The 22,523-nt window shown below is 49.0% G+C and overlaps 1 protein-coding gene across 2 annotated transcripts in view; it reads left to right on the top strand.

Annotated features, from left to right (window-relative positions):
• The first annotated feature begins 275 nt into the window (after window positions 1-275).
• Window positions 276-22,523, top strand: part of AP1G1 (adaptor related protein complex 1 subunit gamma 1) — a 58,450-nt gene continuing 36,202 nt past the window's right edge. The window contains exon 1 of one of the 2 annotated variants that reach the window (XM_040410164.1): window positions 276-584. The gene's annotated coding sequence lies outside the window, so the exon portion shown is untranslated. The remainder of the gene's footprint in view (window positions 585-22,523) is intronic. The other variant, XM_040410163.1, reaches the window with a different exon arrangement.

Genomic DNA, 22,523 nt, shown 5'->3' with positions numbered 1-22,523 from the left:
GAGTCTGTTCAGGAAGGAGGGTAAATGGCCAGGTCTTGAACTAATAAAAAAAAAGCCCTCCCAAAAATATATTTTTAATTGAACTTAGGGATGTGCATTAATTAATATTAACAATAATGGAGTTTCCCTTTAAATGGAGAAGCAGAAGGAAATAAGGGGCGGTTCCTGTGACTGACAGCTGCATGAACGTTATGATTCCACGCCCACATTATACCATGTGACCTCAGGGGCACCGCCCTCCCTTACTTCCGGGTCTGGCAGTGACGGGGCACTGAGCTGACGTCATCACTGGCTGCCCTGGCCGCTTTTCTCGTGTGTCCTTCCGCTCGATCACGAAAAAAAAAAAAAAAAAAGAATTCCGGCCCAAGTAGGAAGGCTCTCGGTGAGCGGTGTTTCACGCGCCTCCACTCGCGGCTTCTGCGTTACCTCCGTGTCCCGATTCCACTCACGCTCCGTCCATCGCCTTCACGGGACGCCTTTCCCGTCTGCTTCGTACAGATCCTTCCGCACAGCCGCGGTGCTGCGGCCCATCAGCCGCCATTTTGGGTGTCCCGGAGCCGAGGAAATAGCAGCAGCACCGGGCGGTGAGAGTGACAGCGACCTGTGGGGGGGACTCTGAGGTGGTCTGTGACAGCTGAGAGCTGAGGGCTGGGGGGGCTGCTGACCCTGGCAGGGGGGCGCTGTGACACGGGTGGTAATGTCACGGAGGGGTGTGTGTGGTCAGTGACAGGAGGCTTGCAGAGGGTGAGGCTTCTGCCTAATGACTGCTGAGGGACTACAACTCCCAGCGTGTGCCACCAGCCTGCTGCAGTCATTGCCCGTAGAGCTGTCATACGTTGTGTAGGAATTGGTAGCGGATAAAAGTTGCAGGTTGGCGCGGTCAGCGCCGTCATGTGACAACGAGAACAAGTGATTAGTGTTTTTTTTGCACCGTGCATGTCATGTGACTTCCCTCCAGGTAACCCCTGCGCGCGCCGGCCACCGATGGAACTAGGGATTTGTGGCTGGCGGTCGCGTTGGCTTCGGAACTTCTTATGCAGATCGTTATGGCAACGCGATTCTTTTTGGCTTCTCGGGGTCATGCCGGGTGTTGTGTGCGCATTGGAGCGGTGTGTGTATGTGTATCAAATTTCTTCCCCTTTAATCACATCCCCTTTAAGGGGCACTTACTGACACCGGTCTGGTTGTCCATTTCGGTCAGGTGTAGCTTACCGGTTAGGAAGCGCCTCTGACCGGGACGTATGGACCTATTAAAGGGGTATTCAGATAGGTCATCGGTATATGATCGGCGGGGGTCCGACGCCTGACAACCCTGCCAATCGGCTGTTTGAGGCGGCTGCGGAGCCCGGGTTATTTAGCCGCGCGGCCTCCTTGCAGCTTACCAAGCACAGCGCCATACCTTGGGTAACGGCTGTGTCTTGTATTGCACCCAGGACCGAAGAGCTGCGTCTAGGCCATGTGACCAGTGAACGCGACATCGCCGGCCGTGTGCAGATATCTGATCACGGGGGCCCCCACCAATCTGATATTGATGACCTATCCTGAGGATAGACCATCAACTGAAAAATCCCAGAACACCCCCTTTTCGGGCAGTTTTCTGTGCTTTTGTATCCCGAAAATCACGTGTAACTGGCGGTGTCAGATCGGCACCCCCGCCAATCAGCTGTATGAAGAGAAGGCACACGTGCGCCGTCTCTCTTCCTGCTCGCCATAGACATAGCAGGAAGAGAGACGGACGGCGCATTCCTTCTCTTCATACAGCTGATCGGCGGGGGTGCCGGGTGTCGGACCCCCGCCAGTCTGATATTGATGACCTATCCTGAGGATAGCTCATCAATATTAAAATCCTGGAAAACCCCTTTAAAAAGCAAGGTGTACATGGGGTCAGATAAGTCTCACACACTGTGCTGGTCCTGCGGTTTGTTCCCCCCCCCCCCATGCAAATAGCCTTAAAGGGGCTCTCCAAGAGTATAAAATGTCTCCTCATGCGCCGGGCACCCCACATGGAATATACTTACCCCGGTCCCTGCTCCTGGTGATCGCACCGCCGGTGCCGCTTCTCCCTGCACACGGACGAAAACATCCGGTGTCGGGGGGGAGAAGCCGTAGTGTCACCGGCGATGCCAGGAGGCTCCTCCCTGTCCCCGCCTTCCAGTAGCTGCTCCCCGACACCAGATGTTTTCGTCCGCGTGCAGGGAGAAGCGGCGGGGACCGGGGTAAGTGTATTCCATGAGGGGACATTTCATACTCTTGGAGAACCCCTTTAAAAGTGAATCTGTCACCAGGAAATTCACTGCTATGCCGGGCACAGTCCCTCGCAGGGCGCGTTCAGCTGAATCTAGCGATACCTTTCACTTAGCGAGCCCAAGCCGCTCCGTGCACCCGTACTGCTCCTGCGTCCTCTCCTTGGTTGACAGGAGAGTGAGGGACTGCATGGGAAGCAGTATGGGGAACGAATGATCGTAGTGAGGATTGTTCATCCTTCATGTACTTTCAATCAGCCCGTGTAAAGGTCGAGCACTTATCGACTGGTTTATAACTTTGTACAAGGACCTCTACTACCCGCTCTGACGATGGAGCAGCGGTCAGTCCCCGCCGTGCGGCAGACAGAGCCTTTTCTGTGTCTCTTCCCTATACCATAACCTCTTCTGCTCCCAGCATATTAGGCTCTGACCTCGTGCCTTCTGTACAGTGAGGGCTTGGCCCGGGAAACATGATCTGTGTGTCTGCCGGGCCGACCGCGACTCCCCTTACCTGACTGTATCCCGGTGTTTTATGAAGCAGTCAGTTCGTATCGGATCGCAGTACTGGGAGCGCAGCTCTGGAGATCCGTGATCAGATATGAACGAATTGTGCCATAAAACATGGTCGGGGGAGCCACGATTGGCGCGGGATATGCAGCAGACACACGGGCCGATCAGTCGTGTACAGCATGAGCCCTAATGGCGGTTCCTGCCGCAGGCCAGCAGTTCTGTGTCTATATACCCCCAGCATGCTAGGAGTTGTAGTTACACAGCAGCTAATCTCCTGCTGTATCTGACGTGAAGCAATTTAGGGAAGGACTGTGTATAAAGGGAAGAACAGGCCGAGGAGGATCACAGAGAGGAAATTGGTCATTGATTTAGGTGTCGTTCCCATTACTCATAGTGAGTGTGTAGGTGGATGGTAGGAGTGATTGTCTGCAAGGTTGAGAGGTCGGAGAGGAACGTCATATGGTAGTCACCAGGAGATGAGCCTTCCTTCATAGAATCCCATTGGGAATGGCTGTTGGGTTACATGGAGCCGTAAGTGACGTCTTCCACCAACAGACGATCCCAGGTTGGGTTTTACACAGTTTGTCTTGTACTTTGCGTGAACTGGTTGGTTGTACTGCTGTCGGTCCTTGTCTGGATTTTCCTCCATTAAGTGGGATTTGATGCTTTGATTTCCGTGCAGATTTGAAATCCATGACCGGTTGCTTTTTGACGCAGATTTGAAAAGTGCACATGAAAAGAATATCTGCGACTGTATGGAAGCAGCCGTCCTACAGAGAAACCGTATCAGGGCTGAGTATAGGTGTGCAAAACAGCGCCCCTGACCTATTGGGCTTCAAGGGGTTGTCCAAGTGTTTCATAGTGATGACTTATCCTCAGGAGAGGCCGTCAGTATCTGATCGGTGGGGGGGGGGGGTCCAACATCCAGCACCCCCGCCATTCAGCTGTTTGAGGAGGCCGCAGCGCTGCGGACCGCGGCCTCTTTCTAGGCCAGCGGTGTTGCGTTCATCAGTCACAAGGCCTAGCTCCGTCCTATTCATAAAAATGGAGACGAGCTGCAATACCCAGCACAGCCACCACCCAGTGGACGGCGCTGTGCTTGGCAAGCTGCGAGGAGGACGGGCGCTCACTGGAGCCCTGCAGCATCTTTGAACGTCGGGGGGTGACAGATGAGATCCTAAGGAGACGTCATCGGTGTTAAAAACTCGGACACCCCCTTTAATCGATCCCCAGCTCGGCTATCCTTTCATAAACCGCTCCATAAAAATGGAAGCTGCTCTGTGCCTGGTTGCTATAAGGAGAAGTGTATGAGGCCTGTGGTGCGCTGCTCATATAACCCATCCTCGGGGAGGGCCCCTGGAAATAGAGGGGCTCTCCATGACGGCATGACATGGCCACCTATTGATTTTGGTAGGTGGAGTGAAATTTATCACTTGATGCAATGAAAGTGTTAACCAAGCGCTTTCCCTTCCAATAGTGTCTGATTATATTGAGTGTTTTTTTTTATTTTGACCTCAGGTTTTTGTGCAGTATCGATCGGGTGTGAGCGGGAGGCCTCCGTCTAACTGCGGCGCGAGAAAATATGGATTAAAATTTCAGCATGTAGCAAATACAGGAATCTTAAGACCCCGGCCGCGCGGCGTTAGTAATGTGCCCTGGAATGTTTCCAATCCGGAGACCTGGGGATTTGGTGTACGACCGGATACGCTGTATGCATGCACACAGACGGTGATATCCGATGTTTCCCCCTCCGTGATGCGGTACCAGAGTACACAAGGCCGAAGCCTTAAAATCCGCAATCGAGAACGTGTAAACCTGCCCATCAGATAAGTGTAGGACGAAGTGACCATTCCAGCCAACGTGGCCGGCGGTGGACTGCTGTCTGCCAAGAGTATGACCTTGTCAGGTTGGAGGAGTGCGGACCATCGTGTGTTCTGCTTAATGCTGCTTTTTTCCCCCTTGTTTTTAGACCTCCTCCCTCACCTGGCGGTCCGGGTCCGGCCTGTTGATGGTCGGTTGGCTCGTACAGACGCTTGATCGGCGATGCGGCCTTGTATTAGGAGCGCACTGTTTAGTCAGTCTGCATTAACAATTGGAGCCCTCTGAGGCCCGTGTGGCCGTGCGGTGCAGCGCAGGTGGTTGTACCCAAATAGCTTTACTCCGCATGGCACATATTTGTATTTAGGAGTTGTGGGGGGGGGGGGGGAAATCTGAATGACTATTTATTTTTGTTTGTTTTTTGACATTTTGCCTTTTATTTTCCCCCTAGAAACCAAGATAAAAACTCCTGTGTCCGTTTTTTCAACCCATGTGGCCGCCAGTATTCTAGCTTTGACTAGCTTCATACAGAAAGCTCTCCTGGGGGAATTAGCAGTTTGAACAACCCAGACTTGTCATCGGGAGTCTGAGAAAGCTTGGTGACAGCAGTCCGGCGGCCATGTTTGGACGCCGCGAATCTGCACTGATTTATGGTGCAGATTCCGCACGCTGCAGCACTTTTGAAAGCTCCATCTATGGGGGGAGGGGAGCTGATCAGCTCAGAAATCAAAGCGTGCTCATTCTTGTGCGGAATAGTTGCACGTTTTCACTTTCGATCCCGCGCTTTGCAGTGCATTGTGTTAAATTTGGACAAATCCACGTGTAACGCGTGCAGACTTTGCACTTAAAGGGGTTCTACAGTTTGTTTTAACTGATGATCTATCCTCTGGATTAGATCATCAGCATCCGACACCCAGGACCCCCGCCGATCAGCTGTTTGAGAAGGCAGCAGCGCCGCCGCCTTCTCACTGTTTACCGCTGGCCCAGTGACGTCACGACTAGTATCACTGGAATGGAGCTTAGCCCCGCCCAGGCCATTGATACGAGTCGTGATGTCACTCGGCCAGCGGTAAACAGTGAGAAGGCCGCGGCGCTGCTGTCTTCTCAAACAGCTGATCGGCGGGTGTCGGATGCTGATGATCTAATCCAGAGAATATATCATCAGTTAAAACAAACTGTAGAACCCCTTTACGGCCTCTTGCAGACGAACGTTTTTTTTTGCGTTTTGTTTTTTGAGTTCCGTATACGGAACCATTCATTTCATTGGGTCCACAAAAAATGTACTCCGTATGCATTCCGTTTCCCTTTTTTCGTTCCGTTCAAAGATAGAACATGTCCTATTACTGTCCGCATAACAGACAAGGATAGGACTGTTCTATCGGGCCAGATGTTCAGTTCGGCAAAAAACGGAATGCACATGGATGTGATCCGTATTTTTTGCGGACCGCAAAATACTGAAAAAGACCTACGGTCGTGTGCAAGAGGCCTTTTTTTTTTCTTCCGTTTTTTTGAGGACCGTAAAAAACGGAAGACATACGGAACACAAACAAAAGTCGTTTATCCACAAAATGCGGGCACACGGTTCTGTTATTTGCGGACCGCAAAACGGAAAGGATTACACACGGTCGTGTGAATGCACCCTTTTAATGGGAGCAGCGCTGCAGTAACCGGGGCACTACTCGGTGTGGAGTCCCGGTGCCAGCAGATCAGTGCCGCTGCTGGGTGTCGGACCCCACTAGGGATAAGTCACCAGTGGTAAACTCCCCGAGGACCCCTTTAAGTATGTGTCGCCTATTTTGCAGATATTTGCAATGTTTTGAGCGATGAGGATGGTTCAAGGATTTATGATTTCAGGGGGCAATACTCTCTAATGATAGCTGGTCCGCACCGTCGTGGGCAGGAACTTGGCATTCATTAAAGGGAGTGGCGCCGCTCCGCCGACAGTGTCATCTATCATTGGGGCAAAGGGAGTAGTTGACATGTTAATTGCCGGTTCGTTTCCTTCCAGCAGTCTTGTAATCTGTAGTTCTCCCATCCAGCTCCACGGCCATTAATGAGCTGATAGGAAGGGAATAGGAGGCCGCGAACACATCCTGTGACATTGGCACGCAGGAGCTGCCAGTCGGCTGTGCGTGGTTCGCTGCAGGAGCAAATTCATGACAAGGTTACAGTCACATTCCAGGCAGCGATCCATGGAGGGGGGGGGGGGGGGGGGGGGGGGGCGCACGCAGGTTCCTGTTAATGTTAATGGATTACTTTGGGCACTGTAAGCACCTCTCGCCTTGTGAACGTGTCTTAGGAGCTTTTGTGTGAGTGGGATTATAGGGCGGTGCACCAGCGGCAGAGGCAGTGTAGTTTTCCACTTGTGTCTTTTTATTAATTTTTTTTAAAGGCCTTTTTGTGTGTGAAGTTTTGCAAATTCTTAAATACTTTTATTTTGTCCTTTTTTTTCACCATTGCAAGATCTCTGCCTGCAGTCGGTGAATGGGAACGTTCCTGAGACCTATGTGTACGTTTGTATGGGATCCTGGTGCGTTCATTTTTTTTTCCTTCCCCTACGGACCTTCTTACTTGAATGCGTTTCGGACAGAAAAACGTTTTCCTGCTGCTCCGGTTCCGTCCTTTTTTCGGTCCCTACTTCCTGGCCAATCACATATTGGTAGCCTACCTCGGTCAGCGTCCGGCATTTCCTGCGAGTTTAAAGGGACCAGGAAGCAGGGACCTGAGAAGGAGTGGTAAGGTAAGCATTTCTTTTTAAAATCCACACTGATCCTTTAACCCCTTAAAGGGGTTGTCCAGCCGAGGAGCAGACAACCACAGTGCTAATTTGTGCCCTATTAAAAAAAAAAAAGCTCTCAGCTGTCCGTGTCGGATTGTGCCCGAGCTGCTACTGGTTACCGTTCTCCTCCGTTCCTCGTAGGACCAGGAAGTGGCTACGTCCCGTGACCACTGTGGCCATTCTGTGGGCACATCTGCTTGAGCGTCACATCATAGCAGTGACGTTCAGTTCAAGCAGATGTGACCACAGAGGCCTGTGATTGGCCACAGTGGTCAGGAGACCAAGCCACTTCCTGATCGGTCCAACGAGGACCCGAAATGGGGGCATGGTGGGCAGGTGCGTGGGTTTCATATTTATTTTTATTTTTTTAAATGGGGCACAAGTTCGCACCCTGGGGGTTGTCATCTCCTAGGCCGGACAACCACTTAAAGTGGTTGTCTTATCATAGACAATGGGGGCATATTGCTAGGATATGCCCCCCATTGTCTTATAGGTGTGGGTCCCACCTCTGGGACCTGCACCTATATAGAGAACGGAGCCCTGCAAGGTGGTGGCTGGAGGACTCCGATCCGGCCACCACCAAGCTGGCTCCCAATAGAAGTGAATGGGAGCGCACCGCTCATGTGCGGCCTCCGCTCCCATTCATTTCTCTGGGGCCGACGTAAATAGTTGAGCTATTTTTCGCCGGCCCCATAGAGAATGAATGGAGAGCGGCTGCGCATGCGCACTGCGCCCTCCTTCACTTGCGGGTGTCGGTCCTAGCGGTGAGACCCGCACCTATAAGACAATGGGGGCATATCCATGATGAGACAACCCCTTTAAAGGACCGGGCCAGTTTTGGGGGGCGATGTTCTAGTCTTTTGTCTACCGCCTTCCAGGAGCCGTAACCTTTCAGTTTTTCCATTGACCCGGCTGTATGCACGCTTGTTTTTTTTTTTATGAGATGAGATTTAATGTTTTATATATATACTGTATATATTTGTGGGGAGGAATAGAATAGAATAAATTCGCAGTGCAGTAAAAATGAGAAGTCCCCTCCGATCCCAGCTGCTGTGCCATCCGCCATGTATAGAGGGGGCCGAGCTCGCGGGCCCCCTCCATCCGGTGACTTACACGTACGCCATTGGTTAAGGTGACGGCTGGTAATTGCCTCGGCTGGATCCAGTCATAGCAAACCTTCCATGATGGGAAGTATTAGGTCTGTATGGGGTGTTGGAGAGTGTTTCCGTTCAGTGACAGCAAACAAAGATCTGGAAATTGATAAAATATCAAGCACATTAGAACATTTTTCAGCACTTTTTTTTTTCTTTTCTAGTTCATATTTCCCGCTAGGTGTGAATGGGGTATTGATGTCCCCGGCCTCGGGCACTGTCACAAAATCAGACTACAGCCGTCGTATTGGAAGTGTCCTGCAGGTCAGAGAGTCGTCATGTAGTGGGAGTTGCTATTTATGCAGTTTCCCCAGTATATCCTCCTAGCAGTATATTGGTGTAGGTTTGATACTGGATCAGACTGGGTCCTTGTCTGTTATATAGATATTTCACTGGTGAAATTACATACGGGTTTTCAGTTGTACCTACCGGCTGGTTTTAAATGCAGCGTTTTTCGGAAAGGCGTCACTTTTTTATGGCGTTCTACTTTGCCAGAAAATGCTGTCTGTAATGTCTATATTTCCGAAGTTAGTTTCTGTTGTGAAGAGATATCAAAGGTTTAGCTCGTTTGGGTTTTATCGCTGAGACCCCCAAAATCTTTAGAATGAGCGGAGAGACACGCTCGCATATCGTGCGCTCTCTCATCTTGCTGCAGCAGACGGAAACCAGACGGGCCCATAGACTTGTCCGGTGAGGAGCGCTATCCCCTCGTTCTAGAGATCAGACCCCCACCGATCTAAATTTTTCATATGTGTCTAGGACATATCAAATGTTTTATTTATTTTAATTTTTTTGCCTTTTTCCCTTTAAGAGAGACCTGTGTTCAAAGCTGAACATTTAGGTTATGGTCATGTATTTTTTTTGCATTTTTGTGACAAAACCCGCTAGAAATCGATGGCAGTCCTCATGTGACACATATGGATTCCTCATAGATTTTGCGGCAGATTTCACTGGTTACACCGCGCAACAATGATTTTGCTACTGAGAGAAAAACATGTGATTTATACTAAAATGAGCGCACGGATTCCAAATATGAACTCGGAATTTGCCTGACACATCTAGATTTTACCCCCTTAAGGACGCTGGGATTTTCCATTTTTTGCCTTTTTTTTGTATTTCACTTCCCGCAGCCCTAACTTTTTTATTTTTCCATTCACATAGCCTTATGAGGGCTTATTTTTTGCGGGACAAGTTGTACTTTCTAATGGTACCATTTACAGTTGCATACCGTCTAGTAGGAAGCGGGGAAAAAAATTCCAAATGGGGTAGAATTGGGAAAAAATGCAATTCTGATAAAGGTTTTTATTTTTTACACTGGACACTATGCGGTAAAATTGACCTGTTATCTTCATTCTCCAGGTCAGTACGGTTACAACAATACCACTCTTGTTTCATTTTTCTTGTGTTTCAATGCTGAAAAAAAAAAAAATTACAACCTTTATTTTTTATTTTTTTTATTTTTTAAAACCATATTCTGACCCCTATTACTTTTTTGTAGTTCTGTGTACAGGGCCGTGTGAGGGCTCATTTGTTGCGGGACAATCTGTTCTTTTCAGTGATACCAATTTGAAGTGTGTGCGACTTTTTGATCTCTTTTTATAAAAAAAATATTGGGTAGTTGAAGTGACAAAAAATTGCAACTTGGCTGTTTGCCGTATGACATTAATATTGTTATATTTTAATAGTATGGGCATTTTCGTACGCGGCGATGCCCATGATGTTTATTTTTTTATTGTTTAAGTATTTTCATTTTAAGGAAAGGGGGGTGATTTGAACTTTTTTTTTTTTGGCAAAAAAACGTACTTTTTTTTTTTTTTTTACTTTTTTTTGTTGTCACCTTGGGTGACAATAACTGGCAATCATTAGATTGCCTATTGTGTTTATTGATGTCTATATAGACGCCATTGAACACTTCATTTGCACTATACCAATACAATGCTGCCACCTAGTGGTCGGTATTGGTATAGTCATCTAATGGGCACCGAAGCCTGCTTGAGGTTTCAGCCTATTAGATCAATGTAACAGGTTCCCCGATCTTAGCCGGAGAACGCTGTTACCGAGCGGAAGTGTGCGACTTCTGCTTCCAGACTGCGCAGATGCCGTGGTCACATTTGACCACGGCATCTGAAAGGGAAAATGTATGCGATCAGCCTTATGACTGATCGCATACATGTGCCGCGGGTCTCTGCTGTTTAAAATAGCAGAAACCTGGCGGCTATGGCGCTCGCTGCACGTGCGAGCGGGCGCCATGTTTGGGGACCGGACTTCAGCCGTACATGTATGGTGGAGGTCCTTAAAGGGTTAAGTTATACACGCAAAGCCTATTCAGTTATAATATTAATGCATTATATTGGAGATATTCCAATGGACATATCCAGACCTGTCCGGACGCACTCAGGCTGATGTCAGCAGTAAGTATATAAGGCAAGCTGGACAGATTTTGATAAAGTGATCTGTTATAGTGCTATCAGTTTTGAAACTTAAGATGGATAAAGGCAAATGTGTTAACGATCCACACAATTTCTGCTACATATGTGACAAATACACTACTTCTGATCAGCGCAGGAATCTGACAAAGCGAGGGCGTCTTGCCGCTTGGGATGCATTTGTGCTCGTAGTGCAGAACTTCCTTGGGAACAGACGAGCTGCAAACTCTGCTGAATTAGTAGACAACCTGCTTACAGCGTATGAACAACTTGGCTGCCGAATGTCAGTGAAAGTGCATTTCTTACATTTCCATCTTGACTTTTTCCCACCCAATTTGGGACACGTAAGTGACGAACATGGAGAGCGGTTCCATAAAGATATGTCTACAATGGAGAACAGGTATCAAGGCCGCTGGAATCCCAACATGATGGCGGACTACTGCTGGGAAAATATGACCGTTCACAAACACACAAGCAGATGCCTGAAGCACTTTAACAGTACTGGGCCTCGCTCAAGTAAGACTTTTAAACTGGAAAAACAAGACTTTTTGAAATTTTGTTATTCCGTTACATTTTCATACACTGTTTACTATGCAAACTTTGATGTAGATCAGGGAATTGTTGGAGTAAAACTCGTTCTGTTCATGGTGTTATCCTCCTTCCCACCTTTGTGCCCAGTTAGCGTCCATAAACTGATCTTTCTGCCGCCCTCTCTCCATGGAGTCCTGGTCCGTCCACAGCTCCAGGCTCTTGATCTGGAGAGTTACTGTTGTGCCGGGAGGCATTCCTGACGCTGCCGGTGAATGCAGAGTAGATTTGTAAAAGTCTCGGTGTAAATACTGACTCATCTTCGCGCAGTCATTTTGATGGCGGGGCCCCTGTCCTTCCTGAGGTGGCACCTCTCTGGCACATATAGACTATACCCGGCCTTCTGTATCGGGTTACCATCACAGGTAGGAGCGCACAGCCCAAAAGTGTCAGGTTCCCTCGGATCTCTTTACGTCTGTCCACTCGCTCTAGAATTACCTTCCTTTTCCTTCACACGTTTTATTGGCGTCCTAAAAAAAGTCTAATTCTGAAAACCTATAAATGACTGTGGGGCTAGAGCGACAAAAACTGCTTTATAATATTGTGCGTTGTCCCACGAAAAAATACTCTACGGTTTTCTAACCGGCCCCTGGACCTAGGGTTGGACGATATCAAAAATATTCCCACGATAACGATATTAAGAAATTTATCGCGATAACGATATATATCGCGATAAATGCCCATTTAGAAGAAAAAAACACTTGGGGCCACAAGGAGACGTTACACTGTATGGGGGGCAACAAGAAGACGTTACACTGTATGGGGGGGGCACAAGGAGACGTTATACTGTATGGGGGCAGCCACAAGGAGACGTTACACTGTATGGGGGGCAACAAGAAGACGTTACACTGTATGGGGGGGGGGCACAAGGAGACGTTACACTGTATGGGGGCAGCCACAAGGAGACGTTATACTGTATGGGGGCAGCCACAAGGAGATGTACACTGTATGGGGGCAGCCACAAGGAGACGTTACACTGTATGGGGGCAGCCACAAGGAGACGTTATACTGTATGGGGGGCAGCCACAAGGAGACGTTATACTGTATGGGGGCAGACGGGCAGTTCCCCAGCCTCTTATCAGCCCCCTCTGGTAACCCCCCCCCCCTAGTATTAATCATTGGTGGCAGTGGCCACAGGGTCCCCCTCCCCATCATTGGTGGCAGTGCCCCTTCCCCCCAGTATTAATCATTGCTGGCAGTCGCCACCGGGTCTCCCCCCCCCCCCCCCCCCCCCCATCATTGGTGGCAGTGGGCAGTGCACCCCCCCCCAGTATTAATCATTGGTGGCAGTGGCCACAGGGTCCCCCTCCTATCATTGGTGGCAGTGCCCCCCCCCCCCCTCCCCAGTATTAATCATTGGAGGCCACAGGGTCTTCCCCCCGATCATCGGTGGCAGTCGGCCGCCCCTCCTCCCTCCCCAGAATTAATCATTGGAGGCCACAGGGTCGTCCCCCCATCATTGGTGGATGTGGGCAGTGCCCCCCTCCTCCCTCCCCAGTATTAATCATTGAAGGTCACAGGGTCGTCCCCCCATCATTGGTGGCAGTGCCAGTGGGCCCCCCCTCCTCTCTCCCTCCCCAGTATTAATCATTGGAGGCCACAGGGTCGTCGTCCTCCTCCTCCTCCTCCCCCCATCATTGGTGCCAGTTTGCAGTTCCGATCGAAGTCCCAGCAGTGTAATGCTGGGGCTCCGATCAGTTACCATGGTAGCCAGGACGCTACTGAAGCCCTGGCTGCCATGGTATGTTAGTGAGCAGTATTATACTCACGTGCGTCGTGGCCGCCGGTCGCTCCTTCTGTCTGTGCGGCGCATTGCTAAGGCTTATAGCATTAGCAATGCGCCGCACAGACCTATGAGAAGAAGGTGAGTATAATACTGCTCACTAACATACCATGGCAGCCAGGGCTTCAGTGGCGTCCTGGCTACCATGGTAACTGATCGGAGCCCCAGCATTACACTGCTGGGACTTCGATCGGAACTGCAAACTGGCACCAATGATGGGGGGAGGAGGAGGAGGAGGACGACGACCCTGTGGCCTCCAATGATTAATACTGGGGAGGGAGAGAGGAGGGGGGCACTGCCACCAATGATGGGGGGGACGACCCTGTGGCCTCCAATGATTAATACTGGGGAGGGAGGGAGGAGGGGGGCACTGCCCACATTCCCGGCACCCGACCTCTGAGAGGACGCTGTGATCACCTGAGGGGTTAATTGCGCGGATCACAGCGTCCTCTCAGAGGTCGGGTGCAGGAAATGCGAGTGACAGAATTCCTTCCCTCCCCCACGCCGGCCGAACTGCTAAGAGCGCCTCCGCAAGCGGCCAGCAGGTATCGGGGACATTTGCACGAGTAGAAGTACTCTGCAAATGTCCCGTATCGGTTCATGCTGGGGCGGGCGGCCGCAGATTTAGAAGCGGTCAGCGTACATGACCGCTCCTATGACGTCACGAAATACCGCGGTATTTACAAAACGGCGATATCGCCATATCGCCGTTTTTTTAATACCGCGGTATATCGTGATACCGGTATATCGCTCAACCCTACCTGGACCTAAATACTTTTGTAATTGCATGTAATTAAAAATGTATTATAGCTACTGAGTTATTCAGTAAAATCTATATGTACAGCGCCACCTGCTGTTTGCTCTTTTTCTGATTTCTCTGTCCTGCTCACTGAGATGGTCGCACATGCTCAGTTTCATCCTTCAACTGCCACCAGCTGCAGCATAAAGGACACGCCCTCTGAGAAAAGACACACCCCCTGTGCTGACAGCTTGATATAAATGTAGCAGAAACATGGGGAGCAATGAATGGGGAGATCTCTGGATCCATGTGAGGTCCAGGGCTGGGTCTAGCTTTGTTAGAAATAGTCATCTGCTATATGATGTCTGATTTTCATTTTTTACATTAGTCATGGGATCACCCCTTTAATAAAGTCGGGAAGTGGTAATTAGGGATCGACGGATTATCGGAAGTACCGATATTATCGGCCGATATTCAGGAGTTTGTACGTTATTGGTATCTGCATCTAACCTTGCGTATAAAGCGAATACTAGTGAGCTCTTCCATTATAGAAGCGCGCACTAGTGTGCATCGGATGCTGGGAGCGGGGAAGAAGCTCAGCAAGCGCTTCCGATACTCACCCTCCCTGGTCTTCTTTGATGGGGCCCGCGCTGCACTGTCCTGACCCCGTGCACGCTGTAAGGTGACAGTGCAGTGCGGGCCGGAGAACACAGGGGAGCGAGACGCCGGACCCGGAGATGAAGAGGAGCCGCGGCTCAGGATAGGGGTTAATAAAGGGCTGATCTGAGGTCTGGTAGGGGTTAATAAAGGGCTGATCTGAGGTCTGATAGGGGTTAATAAAGTCAGTGAGAAGGGGGGGATGGTGTGGAAATTGGCATTTGGCACTAGTATATTATAAATGTAAATGATAAATTGACTACCAACTAAGGGCTTTATTAATTTATAATTTACATTTATAATATACTAGTGCCAAATGCAAATTTCCACCGCCTCATTGACTACCAACTAATATAACTTATATTATAAGATATAAAATATCGGTATAAATTATCATCTATCGGCCTGAAAGTTCACAGATTATCGGTATCGGCTCTAAAAAAATCAATATCGGTCGATCCCTAGTGGTAATAAGTTCGGCCACAATTGCGGGACTATTAAAGGGGCTCCCGGGATCAGCATATGGATGGTATGGCTCACCGGCCTCGCTTATCATCTAGGTGCCCGGGAAAGTCGGGTTATGCTTACCTGGATCTGCGCACATTTACGTTGTGATCCGCCCGGAGCACACTGATCTAGTGGCCATACTGGTAGAGTCTAGAATCTGCCCTCTTGATTGGTTTATGCAAATTATTTTGCGCCAAAATGATAGCGTATGCCGATGGTAAATGCACTGTGCGAATACACTGAACCCATACCTCTTTCCTGAAGTGTGTTAGACACATGGCGAATGTCACGTGTGCACCAGAATGCTGTCTCCATTAGTAAATCTTCCTCTTTTGTGTATCGGTTCCTTGCCAGTTTCAAGATACTTGCATGCTGTAAGTGAATGGAACCCATGGTAACTCCCCTCCCCCTTTTATCTCATGATTTATTTTCCATTAGCTATGAAATGCTGTGAATAGCTGTTTGTAAGGAATGTTCAGTGTTTGTAGCATAAAGAACGTTTGCTTTTCATCATTTTTTGCTTCTGTGTGTCCCCCGTGATGCTGCTGGGTGTAGACAGAATTGGTCTTCTTCCCCCTCTGGCAGCTTACCTCTACAGAAGGAGTCCTCTCGGCTATACTGCTGTGTACTGCAGAGGCTCTGCTCCTGCTATTTCTATTCAGTGAATAGAGGATGACTGTGCGGAGAGTGACTGAGCATGTGTGACCACCAGCACTTGGCTCATTAGCTGGACGTGCACATTGCTATACACTTGTACGATCTTAAGTAAAATTCAGAACTGTAAACCAGATTGAAAATGGCAAATATGCTTCTTTTTTTATTTATTTTTTATGATCTATGCAATGGCTGTGATTTAATGGGGGACAAGTCCTCTAAGTAGGGGTTACTGCATTGTGTCGTTTCTGGAGGTTGGTGCAGCCTGGTAAAACCTTAGAATCCATTTTATGGCTTTTCATTATTTTGCTGTTGTAGGCTGGCGTTGTGCCCTCCTGTATACAAGGATGCACCTGACATAACCTTCACTCCTGAAGACATCAGACTGGCTGCAGCCGGCGGCGCCCGAATTCTTATTTCCCTGTTCCTTACTGATCTTTGTCTAAACCGAGTGCGGGTTTTTAAATCTGTAAATTTCCACCGCCGATGTCGCCCTTTGCAATACACAGGGTGTGATCTGTCGCAAATCCACACGGAACGCATACAGATTTAGCTGCAGATCCGTTGAGGAAAATCCACCGTACAGTGTGTGGCTTCTGCGGTGGTCATGCCACGCATTTACCCACACATTCCCAGGTGTCACATTCAACCCTCTTTATACAGGCCCGGGTTGGCAGGAGTGGAGAATAGGAAAGGAGAAGGAGAAAAATCTTAAGGGTACAGCCACGCTATTCAGATTTTGCCTCAAGACCATAGATTGAGATTGATTGATTTTATTTATTTATTTATATTGATTTTTTTTTGTTTTTTAATCTCATTATTTTTGCACCCAAATCTATGGCATCAGATAGGGGACATGTGGACGTACCCTCGAGGGTTATCCCATCCATCACCTATCCAGTGATCGGCGGCCGCGGACTGACTGCAAGTCATTAGCAGAGGGGTCCCCGGTAGTCGCGTTCCCTTTCACCGGTGCAGAGATTGGGTATGGGGCTTTTGCTACTCCTTCCCGAGGGCCACCATTCTAGCAGCCAGGCCACTGCCATGGTATCTGTTCTTATGACTGTGTGTTATGCCATTCCTCTATTATTCCTGCTAAAACTTTACAAACAAATTGCCAGCAGTCTGCAATAAAGGTACTGCTAGGTGTTACCAGTAGCGGGTGTGTCTGACTCCCAATTAGTGATGATGGTCTCAGACTGTGACACCCCCCCCAACTGGTAACACCCACCTGTACCTTTACTGCAAATTGCTGACAATTCATTCATAAATTTCTAGTAAATCTAGTAGAAATAACGGAGGAACGGCACATTATAGAGTCATAAGAATAGAGGCTCCAGAATTGTTATTACAATCCTGAGGGGTTAATTGCCGCAGATCGCAGCGCCTTGTCATAGAGTTCCAGTGCCGGGTATGTGATTCTCCCGCCGCCTATATTTGTATTAAAAGGTTAGTTATCTTCATTGGTGGCAGTGGCCACAGTCCCTGCCCTCCTCTTCCCCTCTCTTGTTACTGGTGGCAGTAGTGGCACACTGGGGACAGAGGGACTCCCTCCTTCTCCACTGTGCTGTTGAGGAGAACATGGAGCATGCTGAGTGCAGCGTGCACCACGTTCTCTGATACTAGGCTGCTCAGTAGCGCAGCCAAGTACCTGTAAATGGCAAATCCTGGTATCGAATCGATCCGGGTACAAAAGTGTCGATTGGGTATCGATAATTCGATACCCGATTCAACCCTAATGAGGAGGAGTAGTGTGAATATGAACTTTTATTCTGCCAGGTTCTCCTCCTGCAAGTGCCCAGGAGGCGGGGCTTGTCTGTGAAGTGCTCTCTGCATTTAGCTGCACAGCCCCTCCCCTCTGCTGAGTGACAGCTGTAGAATCGAACCAGAAGATCACTACAGCTCAGAGGGGACTAGGGGCTGTGAAGCAGCACAATGGCCACTTAAGGAGCAGAACAAAAGTTCATATTGTCTCTACTCCTGAAAATAAAATATCCACTAGAATTCTGAATGCCCTGCTCTCCCCAGCAGCAGTGTAGCACAGTCAAGAGGAGGTCTGCAGTACATTTGGTGCAGTCATACTGCCCTCTGTCTGTCTCCTGCTTCCTAAGAAAATATCGGAGTTCAGCAAGAAATAGGGGCTGCAGGATCAGAGTACGCAGGGTTTGTTTGGGGTATGTTTCCATGGAGACGCCTAGTTCAGCCTCTGAGCTGCAAACACAGAACAAACTGAATGAAATGCACTCGAGCAGGATGATGTCCCGTGGACAGTGAGCGGTGAGGACCACACACTCGACAGATCACTAGTGGTGGGCGTCTAAAGCAGCGGGGGTTGCTGTTTACTTGTCCTCTTTAAAAGATTTCTCCACTTTGGATGGTCGCTAGGACCTCCAGCGATCACCTGTAATCTGGGGGGGGAACCTGGCAGTAAGGCCTCCACCATATCCATTTAGCGGATCTGCCAAATATGGATGCAGTCTGTGTTACATCCACGTTTTTTGCAGACCCATTGACTTCAGTGGGTCCGTGGTCCGCATTTTGCAGACAAGTATCGGACATTATTCTATCTTTTTGCGGAATGGACATACGGGTGTGGAAAGCACGTCTGCGTTCTTTCTGCATCTGTGTCCATTCTGCAAAAATATACTATGTCCACAAAATGTGGACCTCAGACCTATTGAAAACAATGGGTCCGCAAATAAAATGTGGACGGCACATGGACCGAAATCCGTAGTTTGCGGATCTGTGATTTGCAGACTGAAAAACTGATATGGTCATGTGCATGGGCCCTTAGGTTCTTCAGTTTCCCTGCAGCGCCACCACAGGAGAAAAAAAGCATTACACTAATATAGAGCAGGTCCTCTAGAGCAGAGATCAGCAACCTTCGCCACTCAAGCTGTTGCGAAAGTACAACTCCCAGCATGCTCCTTTCACTTCTGTGGGAGTTCAGAGAACAGCCAAGCAAGTGTGCATGATGGGAGATGTAGTTTCACAACACCTGGCGGGCCGGAGGTTGCCTACCCCCTGCTCTAGAGAGAGATGAGGAAAAGAACTCCCAATGGGTTTTTTAAACCAGACTTTACCGTTTAAGCTTCAGATTTTTGCAGTAGGGGGCGCCATCATGTTCATGCTCATGGCCGTAGCCGTTTTTGCAGTCCGGAACGTCCAGCCCATGATACAACAGTCCTATACTTGTCCGTAATGAAGAATACGTTTTTTTTGCGGGGGCCGTTGAAGTGAATGAGTCCGCATCCGACCCACAAAAAATGCAGGTCAGATATGGATCAAAAATGTTTGTGTGCATGAGCCCTAATCTAGAGGGTTGACCTTTTAAAAGGCTGAATTTTAGTATGTGTGTACAATGCTTTTCTTCCCATAATCCAGAAAGTTTGATAATCCGGCAGCTGCAGACTTGGGGCTCATGCACACGGCCGTTGGTCGGCCGTTCTCTGCATTGGGGTCCGCAAATTGCACTGGCAACATCTGTGCGGATACCGCAGACGGATCCAGACTCACTCGGTCAACTTGAATGGGTCCGTGATCCGTCCGCACCGCAAAAAAATAGAACATGTGAATGGGTCCGCATCCGTGAAGCGGGGTTCACACAGCCGGTGACGCAGCATTCATTTTTGACCGTTCTTCCCAGAAAAGAGCTAATTGTTTTACTCTCGCCTTCTAACGAGAGAATCGATTGGCCAATTATTACCGTTCACTCCCACCGCAAGGGCGACGTTGGGGGATCCATGGGTGTTTTCTGGCGTGCCACGTCGGCAGGAGCCACCAGAAACCACCACTGCTTGGCGGGGACCATGTTGGTGAGAAAATATATATATATATATATATATATATATATACACTGCTCAAAAAAATAAAGGGAACACAAAAATAACACATCCTAGATCTGAGTTAATTAAATATTCTTCTGAAATACTTTGTTCTTTACATAGTTGAATGTGCTGACAACAAAATCACACAAAAATTAAAAAATGGAAATCTAATTTTTCAACCCATGGAGGTCTGGATTTGGAGTCACACTCAAAATTAAAGTGGAAAAACACACTACAGGCTGATCCAACTTTGATGTAATGTCCTTAAAACAAGTCAAAATGAGGCTCAGTAGTGTGTGTGGCCTCCACGTGCCTGTATGACCTCCCTACAACACCTGTGCATGCTCCTGATGAGGTGGCGGACGGTCTCCTGAGGGATCTCCTCCCAGACCTGGACTAAAGCATCTGCCAACTCCTGGATAGTCTGTGGTGCAACGTGACGTTGGTGGATAGAGCGAGACATGATATCCCAGATGTGCTCAATTGGATTCATGTCTGGGGAACGGGCGGGCCAGTCCATAGCATTAATGCCTTCGTCTTGCAGGAACTGCTGACACACTCCAGCCACATGAGGTCTAGCATTGACTTGCATTAGGAGGAACCCAGGGCCAACCGCACCAGCATATGGTCTCACAAGGGGTCTGAGGATCTCATCTCGGTACCTAATGGCAGTCAGGCTACCTCTGGCGAGCACATGGAGGGCTGTGCGGCCCTCCAAAGAAATGCCACCCTACACCATTACTGACCCAATGCCAAACCGGTCATGCTGGAGGATGTTGCAGGCAGCAGAACGTTCTCCACGGCGTCTCAAGACTCTGTCACGTCTGTCACATGTGCTCAGTGTGAACCTGCTTTCATCTGTGAAGAGCACAGGGCGCCAGTGACGAATTTGCCAATCTTGGTGTTCTCTGGCAAATGCCAAACGTCCTGCACGGTGTTGGGCTGTAAGCACAACCCCCACCTGTGAACGTCGGGCCCTCATATCACCCTCATGGAGTCTGTTTCTGACCGTTTGAGCAGACACATGCACATTTGTGGCCTGCTGGAGGTCATTTTGCAGGGCTCTGGCAGTGCTCCTCCTGTTCCTCCTTGCACAAAGGCGGAGGTAGCGGTCCTGCTGCTGGGTTGTTGCCCTCCTACGGCCTCCTCCACGTCTCCTGATGTACTGGCCTGTCTCCTGGTAGCGCCTCCATGCTCTGGACACTACGCTGACAGACACAGCAAACCTTCTTGCCACAGCTCGCATTGATGTGCCATCCTGGATAAGCTGCACTACCTGAGCCACTTGTGTGGGTTGTAGACTCCGTCTCATGCTATCACTAGAGTGAAAGCACCGCCAGCATTCAAAAGTGACCAAAACATCAGCCAGGAAGCATAGGAACTGAGAAGTGGTCTGTGGTCACCACCTGCAGAACCACTCCTTTATTGGGGGTGTCTTGCTAATTGCCTATAATTTCCACCTGTTGTCTATCCCATTTGAACAACAGCATGTGAAATTGATTGTCACTCAGTGTTGCTTCCTAAGTGGACAGTTTGATTTCACAGAAGTGTGATTGACTTGGAGTTACATCGTGTTGTTTAAGTGTTCCCTTTATTTTTTTGAGCAGTGTATATTTTCTCTCCACACGTCGCTTTAATGCACCAATGGGGATGACACCCGTCATCCGTTTTTGGGGATTACAGATGCAGACAGGGTTAGGCGGTACGTGCACGAACGATCTACCCCCCAGCTTTGTCTGTCAGGGAAAGCATGGCGGCCTGTGCTTGTCTGCCTGCACATGATCACATTACAGTGCAGCGGCCGTACCGAGGGGAAGAAGGGCTTCAGACGGCGGCTGAAATATACATGAATGGCTTTGTGCAGCCTTCATTATTGCACTGTGCGCTCGCTATTCACAACACAGTGGACTCTGCTGTATCAAGTAACAAGAACGCTGCAAGTTTAAGAGCAGGCTCACAATGATGGGCTTTCATTTTGGGGACTGTTGGCACAGTTCCCCCCCCATGGGTCGCGCTCTTCTACCAGCTTCTTTTCAGCGGTCTCTTAGGCTACTTTTACACTAGCATTTTTTTATGAATCTGCAAAAACGCTTCCGTTACAATAATACAAGCGCATGCATCCGTCATGAACGGATCCGGTTGTATTATGTCTTCTATAGCCAAGATGGATCCGTTTTCTATTGTGCCAGATTGTGTCAGAGAAAACGCATCCGTCCCCATTGACTTACATTGTGTGCCAGGACGGATCCGTTTGGCTCAGTTCCGTCAGACGGATACCAGAATGCTGCAAGCAGCCTCCAGAGCGGAATGTAGACTGAACTGATGCAAACTGATCCGTTTTGGACCGCTTGTGAGAGCCCTGAACGGATCTCGCAAACGGAAAGCAAAAACGCCAGTGTGAAAGTAGCCTTAGATTTCCTTCTGGGAAATGCTGGTTGTCTGTACCGATCCCACAGCTCTTTCAGCCCTCTCACGCGAGTGTGACTGATTAGGTCCGGATGCGTTCAGTGAAACTCGCACCATTTTGCAAGCAAGTTCAGTCAGTTTTGTCTGCGATTGCGTTCAGTTGATTAGTTTTTTCCGCGCGAGTGCAATGCGTTTTGATCAGTTTTTTAGCACGTGTGTGAAAAACGTATGGTTTACAAAACAACATCTCTTAGCAACCATCAGTGAAAAACGCATTGCACCAGCACTTGCTTTCGGATGCAATGCGTTTTTTACTGAAGCCCCATTCACTTCTATGGGGCCAGGGCTGCGTGAAAAACGCAGAATATAGAATGTGCTGCGATTCACTGATGCGTGAAAAAAACGCTCATGTACACAGACCCATTGAAAGGAATG

This window comes from Bufo bufo, chromosome 10 (assembly GCF_905171765.1).
Source record: "Bufo bufo chromosome 10, aBufBuf1.1, whole genome shotgun sequence".
NCBI lineage: Eukaryota > Metazoa > Chordata > Amphibia > Anura > Bufonidae > Bufo > Bufo bufo.
The sequence above is the reverse complement of the archived record's forward strand: the minus strand, read 5'-3'. Positions and strand labels throughout refer to the sequence as shown.